Here is a 15,668-nt window from a genome sequence, read left to right on the forward strand (position 1 = left end):
AGGTGGACTAAACCTCTGTATTCTGCAAGAAGAAGACTGTTTATTTTTTAACGTCTGCAAACTGCTAAAATGAAATAGGAAATATTTAAATAAGCTGAAATCTAAATAAAAAAGTCATTCAACATCGAAACAACCATTAAAAATAAACATTATGTGGTAAGTAAAAACATCAAAACAACCATTCTGCATAAACATCAAAACAACCATTCTACATAAACCAAATAAACCAAAAGCATACAATGTCATCGATGCATACAATGTCAACATAAACCAAATAAACCAAAAGCATACAATGTCAACATAGCAAAAAAAAAATATAATAAATATAAAACCCCAAAAAACCAAGTTCTTTACTGCTTTATTACTCCTAAACTTGTACCAGTAATCTTGATCCACCCATTTAACACTTCGGGAGTATTTGGCAATTCCATCCATACCTCTGTCAATTCCAACACTCCAAATGTAACATTCGTCAATTTTTTAACCCGAAAACCATATCCAGTTAAAAGCCAAAGTTATTTTATACTATTTTCAACAAATATACCTTAATATATTAAATAGTTCTTGGCAACCCAATTTGATAAATTATTGTAACTATAGGGTGTTTTCTGTAATTTACAAAAAATAAACTCTATTTACATAATTATATTATATTTATTACAAATTTTTTTTAAAAGTAATAAGAAAGTGGCCTGCAATTGCCTCCTTTTCATAATATTATTATTATTTATTCAAACTTAGCATCCAAGATTACTTGTTAGCTTTCTCATCAAGTTAGAATTTTATCCCACCTCAACTATAAATATATCATCTCCTTTCTCATTAATCTTTACTTCTCTCTCTAAAACATTTTTTCAATTCCAAGTATGTTTTAATTTATTATCTTCATAATTCATTATTTTCCTTTTGTTATAATGATCACATCTTAACAAGTTTCTAAATTCTTGAAGTTTTTGTTTTGTTAAATTTATACCATAAAGATTTTAGTGATACATGATCAAACATAATGTATTCATCATACCACAAGTGATTCATAATTTTTCTTCATCAAAATCCATTCCAAACATCAACAACATTCTTTCAGCAGAGGGAGATTTGTTCAAGACAAGATTGTTCTTTTAGTATTTGTGATGCTCAAGAGAGATTCAGACATACGTTTACATGTTTGTGTTTGTAATTCTGCCTATTTTGCTTTATTTGAAGTTATATGATTCTTGATATGCCTATGGACTGTGATAGTGTAATTAGTTATATGAAGGCACTAGGTTAGTGACCCGTGTAATACACTGGCCGAAGATTTAAGACTTTTAATTTAGTTTTCCAAGCATCCTTTAACCGCAATGCAAGTTTTAGACAAAAGTCAAAAAAAAAAGTAAAATACACATTATATTTGAATGCTGACATTTTCCGTTTAGATTAATATTACATTTACAGTTACGATCTTTATTAACAATTCTATTGCATGTGTACCATTAGGGATTTTAACAGAATGTGGGATTCGAACTTTAATTGTGACATCAAGCTAGCTTAGATTATTGATTTTAGAATTCTCAAGTAACCTTTAAGTTGTGTGTAAAGGTGATTTATCAGTAATGGATTAAATTATGCAAACAACAAATATGGAATAAATAAAACATTCGTGGAACCCATGGTTGAAGTAACACCGGTAACCGGAGTAGCCATATGCAAACCAGATAACCAGTGGCGAAGTTTGGAAATACATGTCGAGGAGGCAGACTCAATATTTATTTTAAAAAATCATAAACCAGAGGGGGCCAGCCTCAAAATTTCGGTAAAAAACAGATAAATTTACACTATTTGTAAAAATTTTCGAGTGAAAAAGAATAAATTTACACTACCGAGCAAAAAGACAGAGGGGTTGGAGCCACCCCTAGCCCCAACTAAGCTACGCCCCTGAAGATAACTGATATAATGGAGTATGCTTGCGAGTTGGTGAAAATGATTAGTATTATATTTACAAATGGATTCTTTTGTAACCGCGAATCAAATAGAAAAAACCAAATTTTAGTTTAATCTTGATCATATGTTATTATAGAGTATTTAACACAATATGAAGCATAATACATCTGATAACAAAAATTTGTAATGTAATTTTGAGAATTTTAAATAAGTGAGATTAACTTCAAATCAATTATCCTCATCCTCACAAATTGTTGCATTGTAGTGGGCTGCATCTACTCAACTTAGATTAAAAATCGTAGAAATTGACCCTTCAAAAATACCCAGAGTGCCCTGAACACACAAAATGCAACCTGCATATTAACACCTCGCAGAATCGAGACTGCTAATGTATCTCAAGTTAACTGGACGAAATGATGAAACAACTGCTATGATATAAATAACAATTAGACTTTGGAAATTGCTTATTGTAACTTTTCCAATCAAGAAACTTGGGCTTGCAATCGACGATCCTTGAAGAATAAAACCTCAGTGTGTTGATTCGCAGAACATGGCGATGACGAAATGACGAATTGCTCTAGTACTGCAATAATAGCCCTTATTCGCCAAACACGATTTGATCATAAATTGATGCAATAGTTTGCAATTTTTTCTAGCAACAAACAAACCATGATATGTATATTTATATATCTTGAGACAAACCAGAATGGAAGAAAATGGCCTGGTGACCAGGTTAAATTTGATCGTTCATGACACTTAAGATTGTTCCCGTTTACGGGTTATAAAAAACATAAAAGTGATCCCTACAGGTTAAATTTGAGCCAATAATTGTAAAACTTGATTTTTGACCCGTTAACGAAAGAAAAAAAATTGACCCGGTAACTAAGTTAAATTTGACTGTTCATGAAACTTAAAATTGTTCCCGTTTACAAGCTAGATTGACGCGACAATAATAAAACTAAATTTGTGACTCGTTAGTGAAACAAATAATTGACCCGTCTGCGGGTTAAATTTGACCCGTTTAATAAAGTTAAAATTGTTTTGGGGTTAATTTGAGCCGATAATAATAAAACTTAATTTTTGACCCATTAACGGAACAAAAAAATGACCTAGTAACCAGCGAAAAGAGGACATGTTAAAGAAACTTAAAATAGATCCTGCTTACGGGTTCAATTTGAGACAATAGTAAGTGTACTTAAATTTGGACCAGTTAATGTTACAGAAAAATGACCCGTTTACGGGTAATTTTGACCGTTCATGAAACTTAAAATTGTTCCCATTTACCAGTTAAATTTGACTGTTCATGAAACTTAAAAAATGTATATATTTTTAATTGAAACTTATTACAAATATAAAAATATATGATCATCAAAGAATGCCTAACCAAAATGTGATGAATGCTGCCTAGATTTTTTAAATGTAGGTTAGCTACAATGAACTAATGATGGCAGAATAACAATACTCACCGAATGAGCATGACATTTATCAGGAACCCACTGTGGTTGGTTTAAGGAACATGAAACTTTGACAAAAGAAATTTAAATGAGGATAGAATGTATACATTCCATCCTTCATTATTTATATGTTTTTGAGAAGAATGTTGAAGTCAAAGTGTTAATACAAATCAAATAATAAATTAACACAATAAAATAATCAAGAACAATTAATAAATTAATAGCTATAACAAATTAACGGAGTGAAAACAATTAATACAGATCATCTAATTAATTAACATAATAAAATAATCAAGAACTACTCAAAAACAATTACCAAATTAACATATTTTTAAAAGCAATTAAGAAATCGAAGTATCAAGCAAACCTGAAATAGAAGTCACAGTTATCGAAGACACCAGAAATCAAAGTGTCAACACAAATTTTGAAAGATTTGGGTTTTACATACACCTACAAGTATAAGTGAACCAAAAACTAAATACATGTTCGTATACCGGCATGGGTTTCAAAAGATTGGTAAAAAAACATACGATAATTAGTTAATTCTAATGAACAAAGTTGATTACATGTTTGTTTATATACCTGTTGACTGAAGATAACTCTTTTTACTTTGCATTTATCATTGCCACATTTTGAATCGCCAGGATTAGAAATCCAAATTATACTCTTAAAGGTGCTTATTCTCCACCCAAGCCTAAAAAAACAAATTAGTTTAGTTATAGATAAGCAAGTCAGTTATGACAATTAAGTGATTGAAATATTAAAAGATTGATGCAACCATAACCCTTCAACACAGGCTGAATGCACACATCAAAGAGATCAAGGTAAACAGTTTTAATACAAAAAGTATAGAATTAACATTATGTCTATCGGGTTCAATTTTCATTTATTTAGGTGTAATACACGAAGTAGAGAATTGGTGTGAAACAATGCGTTATGTACGACCATTAAATTCAATCCTCATATGAAACAACATGATTTTTACCATATTCATACATATATATGTTTAATGTCACATTTTTCATTCAAATCTCATACTTTATTCATTGTGGCATTTTATCGAACACTTGGTGTGCCTCAAACTGTAATGTAAAAATTTTCCAAGTTAATGTGTTCGATTAATACCAGAAACTGACAGGAACAACCAAAAAAACCAACACGTAATCATCATTATCATAGCATAAATGCATAGTTGAAGCAATCGGGAAAATGAAATCCAAATAGAGTAATTGTAATTGAAAATCGGATACCTTATGAAAATGATGAGAGAATCAACTAATTGGAAACAACCCCTAAATCGTCGTTCATTTTATTAGAGAGGGTAGTTGTAGCCAGATTTATCCCTAAATCAAATACCTTATGACAATATCGATTTGAAAAGGCTATAAAGAATCATCATGGGTATCGATTATTATTTACAGATGAAGAACCCGTTGATATTGTTGTTAGATGAAGAACCCGTCGATGAATTTTGATAATATGAAGTACAGTGGAATTATTAAGCTGCGGTGATATCTATATGTAAGATAAAGAAGTATTTTTAAAACTGCTTCGAAATACCGAGGTACATACATTTCTGTCTGACTTGCAGAACAGTTTACTATGTTGAGATGATTGTGTTAATATGGCCTCGGTGATATCCTAAAGTAGACATGATGTGGATATACCTTTTGTGTGTGTTTAAGTTTGTTAGAATAGAGTTTTTGTCATGATCCCGGAGATGCAACCCGATTGTTACCGTGAAGTTTAATGACTACTTAAAAAATATATTTTTTAACATATTCATATTTACCACACCATTCTTAATCACTTATATTCGACATTCTTGTTACATTAATTTTTCTTCACGCAATCATTGGATTCTTCTATGATAATGCTAAGAAAACAAGTTCAAACCGAAACCTAGACAAAACGACGAGTTCACCAAATCTACCACCCCAATTCTCACACATTTTTAACAGGTCCACTCGAACTTATAAATTATTTAATGAGTCGGGCTTGAACTTTAAATGTGGGCTGGCAAGGACAGTGAGTAGATCATGAGGGCGGGGCTCAGATGGCGGTGTGGAGTGTGTTTAGTTTTTTTTTTACAACAAACAAGTGAAATAATTATTTTTTTGGAACATAAACGTTAAAAAGAAATCAAATGTGGTGGTAGCGTAATTTGAGGAAAGAGTAATTAATATATTCGACATTTATTATTAAATCCAATCCTGTATGAAACGTTGCATTGACTTGGTAAAGAGTGGTTGATGACTATGACGACTTACACAAAACTAATAAAATGATCGAACGTGATAATTTGAGGAGAAGAATAACATATTCGGCATCTATTATTAAATTCGATTTTGGAATTATATGATGACTTCTAAGCATATTGGACACCTGGTCACCCATTCCTATTTTAAAAGTTGTGCTTTGTTTGACCGGCAATAAGGAAGGAGCATAAATATATTTAAAGGAACCAAGTAGCATGTAAAAGCTAGTTGTGTTGACTTGGAAATTTTTACATATTGGATCCTCATTTTCTTCATCTCCTCACTTACACAAATGGTTACTCTCACTGAACTTTTACAAGGATCTTCACCTTCTTCGCAAAATCACCATCATAATCATAGGTATCAAGTGATTTTAAGTTTTAGAGGCATTGCCATTGACACTCGTAACAGTTTCACAGATCACCTTTACAACGCCCTTCTGGATGCCGATATCACCACATTTTTGGATGATGAAGAAATTGAAACTGGAGAATCATTGAAACAAGAATTGGAGAGTGCCATTAAATCCTCTAGAGCTTCTATCATCGTACTGTCCAAGAATTATGCTTCTTCCACATGTGCCTAGATGAATTGGTATTAATCCTTGAGCAGAAGAGGAAGTTCGACCAAATCGTTATCCCCATCTTCTATGATGTCAAGCCGAGTGTTGTTAGAAAACAACAAAATAGCTTCAATGAAGCAATGGCGAAGCATTGACAGAGGATGGATGATGAAATAGACGCAGAGAAGAGAAGTGAATTGGCTAGAAAGATAGAGTTATGGAAGACGGCACTCACCGAAGTTGCTGATTTGAAAGGGAAAGATTCAGAGGGCAGGTAAATAAAGTTCCCAATCTTTTTAATACTTTTTTACACAGTAAGCATTGTCAGAATTGTATAATATGATATACTCCCTCCGTCTCTTTGAAAGTGTCCACATTTCCTTTTTAGTTTGTCCCATTACAAATGTCCACTTTCAAAATTTATTAACTAATTTCCAAGTTTACCCTTACACAAATCAATCATTCAAACTTTCTTAAATTTTGTATTTTTATATATATTAAGGACATTATAGTCATTTGTTAATCAAAAAGTACAATCATTCAAACTTTCTTAAACTTTGTGTTTTTCAAACTATGACACTTGTAGAGGGAGGAAGGGAGTATTTGGTTCGGATGTTTGAATTGCTATTATTTAGATTTAGATTATTAAGTGTTCCCAATGATGTTTCATAAATTCTCACTGAATTCAATTTCCAGGAAAGAAACAGAGATTATCAAAGAATTTATTACCTACATCCACTGTAAGTTAGGTGTACACTTAATTAATACCCTGCCGCTTCTGGTTGGGATGGACGATTACATTGTACCCATTAGTTCATGGTTGACCGATGGATCTTGTCATACGGTCGACATTCTCACAATCGTAGGCATGGGTGGGATTGGGAAGACATTATTGGCCAAACATGTCTTCCAGTTACACTCTAGTAAATTCTATAAAAGCAACTTTATTGAAGGTATCAATACAAGATGTAATGAAAGCTTTGATGGATTGCTTGAGTTACAAAAGCAACTTCACGGAGTCGTTTCAAGAAGAATCTCTAGCGTCTCTAAAAAGGTGTTTATGGTGCTTGATGATATTGGTAGTCTTAACCAGTTGGACGCTTTACTTGAGAACAAAAGTTTACATCCGGGAAGCAAAATCGTGATTATAGCCAAGGATGCGTCTTTAACAAAAAGATGTGCATTATTCAAGTCACAACTTCATCCCTGTCATAGAGAGGTCTTTACTTAATGGCTTGAATGAATATGAATCACTTGAGCTTTTATGCATTAATGCTTTCGAGTGTCGTAAGCCAAAATGTAAGGCCCCGTTACCGGTAGCCCTACTTTCGTGTTGGATTTACTCATAAACGCAGTTCTAAATATCAGAGTTAATTAAAACATTCGCGGAACATTAAAAACATTCAAACCATTACATTCCATAACCATAATTCTTGTCTTATCGAGCATTCATAGTCATTTAAAAACAAAACATAGTCTTTTAAAATAAAACATCATAGCAAAATCTTCAGATGCCAGCTTCGTCCAACTCTGCCATGTGTCCTCCTCAAACTACCTGTCTCGTTCTACTCACCTGCGTGCATACTAAAAGTCAGCTACGCTGGGTGAGTTCTAGTTAATCACATAGTCATACAATACCTTCTTACATTTCATACTTAACCTCTTAACTTTCTTTCATACACACATAAGTGCATATACTTTCATTCTTACCTTTATACTTTCTTTACATACATAATCATACGTTTTAAAGAGTCTTTCGCCCTATAACCTCACAGATATTATAAGAGTCTGGTCCCTAACATCACAGATATTATAAGGGTCTGGTCCCTAACATCACAGATATTATTAGGGTCTGGTCCCTAACATCACAGATATTATAAGGGTCTGGTCCCTAACATCACAGATATTATTAGGGTCTGGTCCCTAATATCACAGATATTATTGGGGTCTGGTCCCTAACATCACAGATATTATTAGGGTCTGGTCCCTCTTCGTTACCATACAACCATGCCTTTCCTTCGTTTATTAACTTTATCGCATTCATACATATAAGCAAATACATTATACATACCTTATACGTAACACTACAACCTGACAGTACGTGCAATATCCGAAAATCGTTCACGTACTAACAAGCAATCACTCATACATTTCACATCATTCATATAAGGCATACACTTATCACTTAGGATAAGTGTATTAACAAACATATCGAGTATGCACACAGCCCCGAAAACATAACACAGAAGTGGGGCTAGAAACTCACCTCAATGCGGTTGCGTTCACCGTTTACGGTTATTCCCTTCTTGAGCTGTGCACGACTAACTGTATAATAATTACAGTATTAAGTACCTCTCTAGTCATCTCATTGCTACTTAATTAGTCTTACACGTCTAAGTTGTTTTACTTCATTAAATCATTACCTGGTTAGTTAATCGTTACTCATTTACCTTTAAAGGTATCTTTCATAAATTGCCAAACTCCAAGGGCTGTTATGTAATTATATAATTCTTTTCTAAGTCCAGGGACCATTCTGTCTTTATATTAAACTCCTAGTTCGTTACTTTGCCCTTAACGAATTGGGTAAAGAATCACCCTTTGATTCGCTAAGCTTCCATAACGAACTAGCTAACGAATCACCCTCTGAGTCGCTAAGCTCTCATAACGAACTAGCTAACGAATCACCCTCTGATTCGCTAAGCTCCCATAACGAACTAGCTAACGAATCACCCTCTGATAAGCTAAGCTCCCATAACGAACTAGCTAACGAATCACCCTCTGATTCGCTAAGCTCCCATAACGAACTAGCTAACGAATCACCCTCTGATTCGCTAAGCTCCTATAACAAATTAGCTAACGAATCACCCTCTGATTCGCTAAGCTCCCATAACAAACTAGCTAAAGAATCACCCATAACGAATCACCAATAGTTCTTATCCAGACTTTGACTCAAGGGTCAAAGTCAAAATCGTCAAGAACAGCAAATAGTCAACAGATCTTAGATCTGCAATTAAACCTTCGTTTCTTAACCAAATATCACGATTTTGGTATCAACGGAATCGTCTGACCAGCGCCTACAAACCCCAACCATCAAATCGGCCTAACATCGATGTTTAAGGGGTGCGATTTAGGCATATAGGTTACGGGTTTACTTAGGTTTACAATTAACCCATCAAATGTTAACCAATTTCCATAAGATTTGTTGTTTTGGATTCGTTTATAACAAACTAACACAAATCTATGATTTCCTTAATCAAACCGAACCTATATGAACGATTTCTAAATATAAACGTACCTTAGACGAGTCGGTATTCGAACATGAGCTGGTCTTTGATGTTGTTTTGGTTCGTCACAACGATCTAGCACCAACAATCTTGGGTTTCGACTTCGGATCTTAGTTCGGGTTATAGGATGGTGTGTGTGATTTCCAAGGTGTAGGCTATGGTGTAGAGAATGGATAAAAATGGAAAGGTTTAGGGTTTAAGGGGTATTTATACTCCCTTAAGCCCATGGACCTAAGGCACATTCCATTCTTTATTTTCCATCTTCTAAAGTCCAAGCCCACTGATGTGTTGCAAAACACGTAGAGTTTTATTCCGATTTTGTGTCGTTTTGTGCGTAAACTGTTAACGAATATAACTTTTTCTTGCATGAAATTAAATGTTTGTGTATATGATAGGTCCCATGTTGAAGAGAGCGAGAAAACGAGTCAAATGAAAAAAGAATCAGCTAAAACGGAGCTCGGATGAAGCCGGTACGCGCGTTCGAAGATAAACGAGCTGGAAGTCGAAAAACGTTAGAAAATGGCATGGCCGAGCTACGCGACCAGGTCATACCATTCAAGCAGCATGTGGTGGATTCCAACATGTCCCAAGGCTGCCAAGAACAGCCAGAAATCCTAAAAAAGACTATTTTGTCTTCTAGTGGGCCTTGTGGGCTTGTTTTAACCTATTTTATATTAGGAAAGAGGTGTTTAAACACATATATAAAGGGTTTATACCTTATGAACGATTTTAGAACATATTTTCCAGCCACCATACCTGCTCTAGAGGAGAAACCAAGGAGGACAAGCTTACGGTTCTATCTTTTATCCTTCGGTTGTCGGTTTTGACTATTTTAACGTTTGTGAGTTCGTTTTTGGTTTTTAAGCATTCAAACCTTTTGTAATCAGATTTATATGAACATGTTTATCATTTATATCTATTTCATCTATTGTTCATTGATTATGATTGGCTAAACTTATTTGTTCTACCTAGGTTAGATGATTATTGTTAGGTTTTAGTGAGTTTTACGGATTGTTTGATTATCATGACTTGAATTGTTAATGAAAAGTTTGGTTTAATATTGAATTAGGTTGTGTTTAGTGGCTGTGAATTTATTAATTATTCTCATATACCTCTTGCTTTGATTGATTGAATAAGTTTTGATTGATTGTTGCTTGTTAGAACTCTTTACTTGGTGTTTAGGGTTTGTTTGCGGAGTGATCAACCGTAGGGTTTAAGTGAGTGTATTAATTGAATATAATCAGCGGGTGAACACCTTCTTAGAGACCGAGAGGTGATAGGAAGTAAGGTAGTCTCATAGCTTTTACTTGTTAGGATTAGGACCGCGCGAGAGCGGGTTCGGTTCTTGTCGGGTTTGGGTTTTTGAGCGATTAGTTGATCTAATTTAAGTTAAACTAAATTGTTCATCTATCCTTGGTTGCGTAGTATTCGTCTCCATTAGGGTAGTGTGTCGGTGAGACCGAGAGGAGAGTCGACATTAGAGCACTTTAACAATTCGTTTCCCGATTTGTTCTTAAAATCAACTAAGTGTAAGTTAGAGTTTGTTGGTGAGACCGAGAGGTGATCTAGCTTCCTTGAGTGAACCTTAGTTGTGTCATCTTTAGGAACCGGTATCGTGAGATTCTTCAATCCATTAGCTTGTTATACCCTCAATATGATTCTTACCTAGGTAGACGTTTTCTCCGATTGCAGTTAAGTTTCTAAGTTTCAAGTGTTTAGTTAAGTCTAGCTAATTAATTTAGTTAAAGTAAGTTAGGTTAAGTAGTAATTATTAAAAATCATTTAAATATTGTTAGGAGAGTCTTGGTAAGGGTTAAGTATCATCAACGTTTTCAAGTGTCCTTGTGTTCGATACTCGGACTTCCTTAGTGCTATACTATTAGTGATCGGTACACTTGCCGGTTTTGTATGGTTTCTTTAGGATTTTCGTTTAATAAATTTAAAACTTATTTGTGAGAGCATCATTATACACACATCACCCACCTTCTATTTGTTTATTTATTTAAACTGACACACGACACTTTATAAAATGAGCGAAATTTATTTTATTAATTCTTATCAAAAGCAGGATGTTACACCAAAGAAGGTTATAGAGAGGTTTCAGAGAAGCTTGTGAAGTATTGTGATGGGCATCCATTAGCTCTTGAGGTTTTGGGAAAGTTATTGCATAAGCGAGATGTGGCTTATTGAGAAGAGTGCTTAAAAGGGTTAAAAAAAGAACCTCATTCCAGCATAAAAAAGGTTTTTCAAATAAAACAAGTATTTGATGATGCATTCGCTGATTCGATGAAATGGAATTGTTTAAACACATTGCTTGTTTCTTTGTTGGAAAAGATAGAGACCTTACTCAAAAAATATTAAAAGCGTGTGATCTAGAGACAAGATCTGGAATCACAAATCTCATTGATAAATGCTTTCTTAGTTGTGATGGGAATAACAAGTATTTGATGATGCATTCGCTGATTCAAGATATGGGAAGAGATCTAGTGTGTCAAGAGTCTCTTAAGAAGCCATGGAAGCGTAGTCGATTATGATGTCACGAGGAGTCATTTAAAGTGTTGAAACAAGAAAAGGTAAGATGTCATGTATATTTTAGTAGTGTAAAGTATTCTTATGTGAAGTATATACCCTTTATAAATTTGTTTGCATTCCATTTCTTTGTAGGGTAAGGGAAATCTTCTAGGCCTTTCCCTTGACGTGAGAATGCTTGACAAAAAGAAGAAGTTACATGGATCATTTGAGGTGAAAACAAAGTCATTAAGTAAGATGGCTAATCTTATGCTACTACAACTCAATTACGTGCAAATGAATGGATCTTATGAGGACTTTCCAGAAGAACTAAGATGGTTGTGTATGCACGGGCTCTCTTTAAAGTCTATACCTTTAGACTTGCCAATGGAGAATCTCGTTGATCTTGACATGTCTTATAGCAATATTGAATCGTTTGACATGTCAAAAGACAAACGATTGCTTGGTTCATTAAAGATTCTTGATTTGAGCTTTAGTATGCATCTTCATAGTGTTGGTGGATTTTTGGAAATCCCTGCACTTGAGAGGTTGATACTTCGAAAGTGCATATGCTTGATTGGGGTGTGTGAATCAATTGAGCGATGTGTTGAACTTGTCCACATTGATTTGAGTTACTGCTACAAGCTTAAAAAGGTTCCAATATTCATAGCCAAGTTAAAGAAAGTTAAAACTTTGTTGCTAGATGGTTGTGGTTCCCGTGAATTACAAATCAAGACTATACCAAGTGATTTGAAGCTCTTTTCATTTTCTTTACCGAGCTCATTGAGAATTTTGTCACTTGCAAATAACAATTTGTCTAACGAATCGTTTCCCAAGGACTTAAGTTGCCTATCTATGTTACAGGAATTACGTTTGGATAATAATCCGATTGTTTCAATGCCTGATTGTGTGAGAAGCCTTCCAAGGCTTGAGATACTTTGTATGAATTACTGTGGAATGGTTATATCAATCGAGCATCCTCCACCGATGCTAAGAGAACTATCAATCGACAGTTTTTATAGAAAGACTTCGCTAAGGAAAATAAAATTTGATCCAGAAATGTTCCCACTCAGATTAAGAGGAGCTTGGGGAGTATTACCACCTTCTTTATTTGAAATTGATGGCGTGGTGAAAGTTCAAGATATGGCAGGTGTTGAGGAAAAGGCAGTGGCGGACCCAGGAATTTTGGCCAATGGGGTCCCGTTTTTTCGGTGTTTAGATTTTTCGGGTCAGTTGTTGTTCGGGTCGGCCGTCGTTTGGTTCGGGTCGAGACGATGAACATAAATAAAACAATATGATGAAATACGATCGGTCCTCATTAGAAAACACACAAAATTATCAACAAAATACAATGTAGATAACTTCAAAATCAATGTGAAATTATTAACAAAAAGTCAATGTTACATTCTACAAATCACAAACATAAATAGTCAAAGAATGGGCTTTGATATACTTCTTTTTGAATCAAAATCATCCCTTAGGATATGGATGTTAGTGCCTATTATATTCACAGCTTTACGTTATGTTCGCGTAACCACTTCGAGATTTGTTTTGTCGATCTAAAACTGTGTAAAGCCATACAACTATTGCAGCTTCATAGACCCATACGTAGACATTTCAATTGATAAATGCTATATGGAAGACTACTTATGACCAACCTTCAATATCTGCCACTTCTAATCTTTCTAAACTCCAAAACTCCTTTAGCAAATAGCAAGTTAATAATACAATGACAAAAAACGAGTTCTAAATGAAAAAAAAGGGTAAACTCCAAAGCTCCTATGCTGGATCCAACAAAAGGTAAACTCCACCTATTCTACTTATGGTCTTCTATCTCTGTGTCCGAATGTTGGTTATTTTAAAGCCCTAACTAGTAACTAATATTGAGTAGGATTTAAAAAAGAATGAAAAAATCATAGAAAATGGAGGGTTGGAAGACTTGAACTAGTGACCTTTGGGATACAAAACCAAGAATTTACCACCACACCACATCAATATTGATAGCATGGGTTCCAACTCTTAATTTTTATGGGGTCCATAAACAATTTAATATACCGCCTCTAGAAAATTTCTAAAAAACATTGGTGTCCCGGGACCCCGTTCTACACTACGTGGGTCCGCCCCTGGGAAAAGGTACTACATAGTTTGGCCTGGTCAGATTTAGAGTTTATTAGAGAAAGGCATCTGAGAACTCGCACTGGAGGACCATCAGTTGAATGTCAAACCCAGGTTTCTTCTTACTACTTGTCTCTGGTTGTGTGAACACATACGCGCGCACATATATAACGTTATTAATCTTGTTTTCAATTAGCAGATGTATTATGAATTTGGAATATTTAGCACATTTTATTTGGGGAATGAGATGCCAGATTGGATTGAATATAGAACTGAGGGTCCGTCTATGTCATTTACCATCCCATCATCTACTAACAAGCTACGCGGATTAAACTTTTGTTGTGTAGGGACATCTCATTTATGTGCAGATGAATATGTTAAGATGCCATGGATCGAAATTAGTAATAATACGGAAAACTACACAAGGATTTATGATCATTACATTGGCGAAGTGAAGTCAGGTGGAGAGTGTTTAGTTTTGTTAAGCCATTGGATGTTTGGGCCGAATGAGATGATAGGCGGTGACCAGGTTACTATTACTGTAACACATGTTCCGCATTTTGGTACTAATAAGCCAGTTACAAAGGAATGCGGAATTAGTGTTGTGTATGATGAAGATGAAAAGATTGAGGAGGAAGAAGAAGACGCGTTGGGTTATTACAAGTCATGGAATCACATCATTGGTGGAGATCTCTCCGCTTTTCAATTAAAATCAGGAGAATGCCTCTTACATCGCTCTGGATTTTTGGCTAATGACGGTATAAGTCGTGCTTTCATTAAAAACAGTCTCCTTTTTAAAGGTAGATGCAGTTTCTATTAGTAAATTTTACACCCACAGTTGTAACATGTCACAACTACTTCATCCCATAGTGGATGTGAATGATAATTAATCAATTAATGTGTTACTGTTTTGTCTTTCTTTTCTTTTCACTAGATGCCGAAGTGAACTTTAGAGCATTCTCACCAAGCAAGTCTGAAATAGCTCGTCAGGTACATTTAACACCGAAGCCCTTCTCTCATCACGGAATTTGTGTTCATTAGAACTCTTCAGCATTAAAATTTTGTGTAGCTAAACGAATGAACAGTAAGGTCTCGATTGTTTATTTACTTTCGTAATCATTTGGTTATATATTCGTAAAAGTACGATTAAGTTCGGTCGTCTCAACTTGGTTATGTTTGCTAAAGTTGAAATATGATATGTATTAAAAAATATATATATAAACCGTTGTATTAATAGTTAATAAGCTACATTGTTATATGTATATGAAACTTGTTTAAAGTTAAGATTTTCTAATAATAAGTTTAAGGGTATGAATATTTTGTAAGTCTAAATTTTGTTCCTTACTCTAATGGGTCATTCGTTTATGTTAATCTAATATCTTAGCAAATGAGCATAAGTTACATGAATATAAAAAAAATCTCTTTACAAGTAAACACATTTTATTTTGCCTCATAACTCATAACTGCCCAGATAAAGCTAAGCAAACAAACTTAAATAATCATTTGTGTTTTTTTAGTTCTTTTACATCTATATCCTTATGTGTTATTGTTTATGAAGATTAATCTT

General features: G+C 34.2%; 1 pseudogene across 1 annotated transcript; it reads left to right on the forward strand.

Moving 5' to 3' along the window:
* The first annotated feature begins 5,448 nt into the window (after window positions 1-5,448).
* On the forward strand, window positions 5,449-14,934 carry LOC143635946 (disease resistance protein RUN1-like; annotated as a pseudogene). The gene is made up of 6 exons (XR_013154157.1): window positions 5,449-6,468; window positions 6,891-7,493; window positions 11,562-12,051; window positions 12,143-13,150; window positions 14,120-14,215; window positions 14,301-14,934. The product of XR_013154157.1 is annotated as a disease resistance protein RUN1-like (transcript).
* Window positions 14,935-15,668: the final 734 nt, after the last annotated feature.

The sequence above is a fragment of the Bidens hawaiensis genome, unplaced genomic scaffold (assembly GCF_021521415.1).
Source record: "Bidens hawaiensis isolate Kalapana, Puna unplaced genomic scaffold, B.hawaiensis_p1.1 tig00007743_1, whole genome shotgun sequence".
NCBI lineage: Eukaryota > Viridiplantae > Streptophyta > Magnoliopsida > Asterales > Asteraceae > Bidens > Bidens hawaiensis.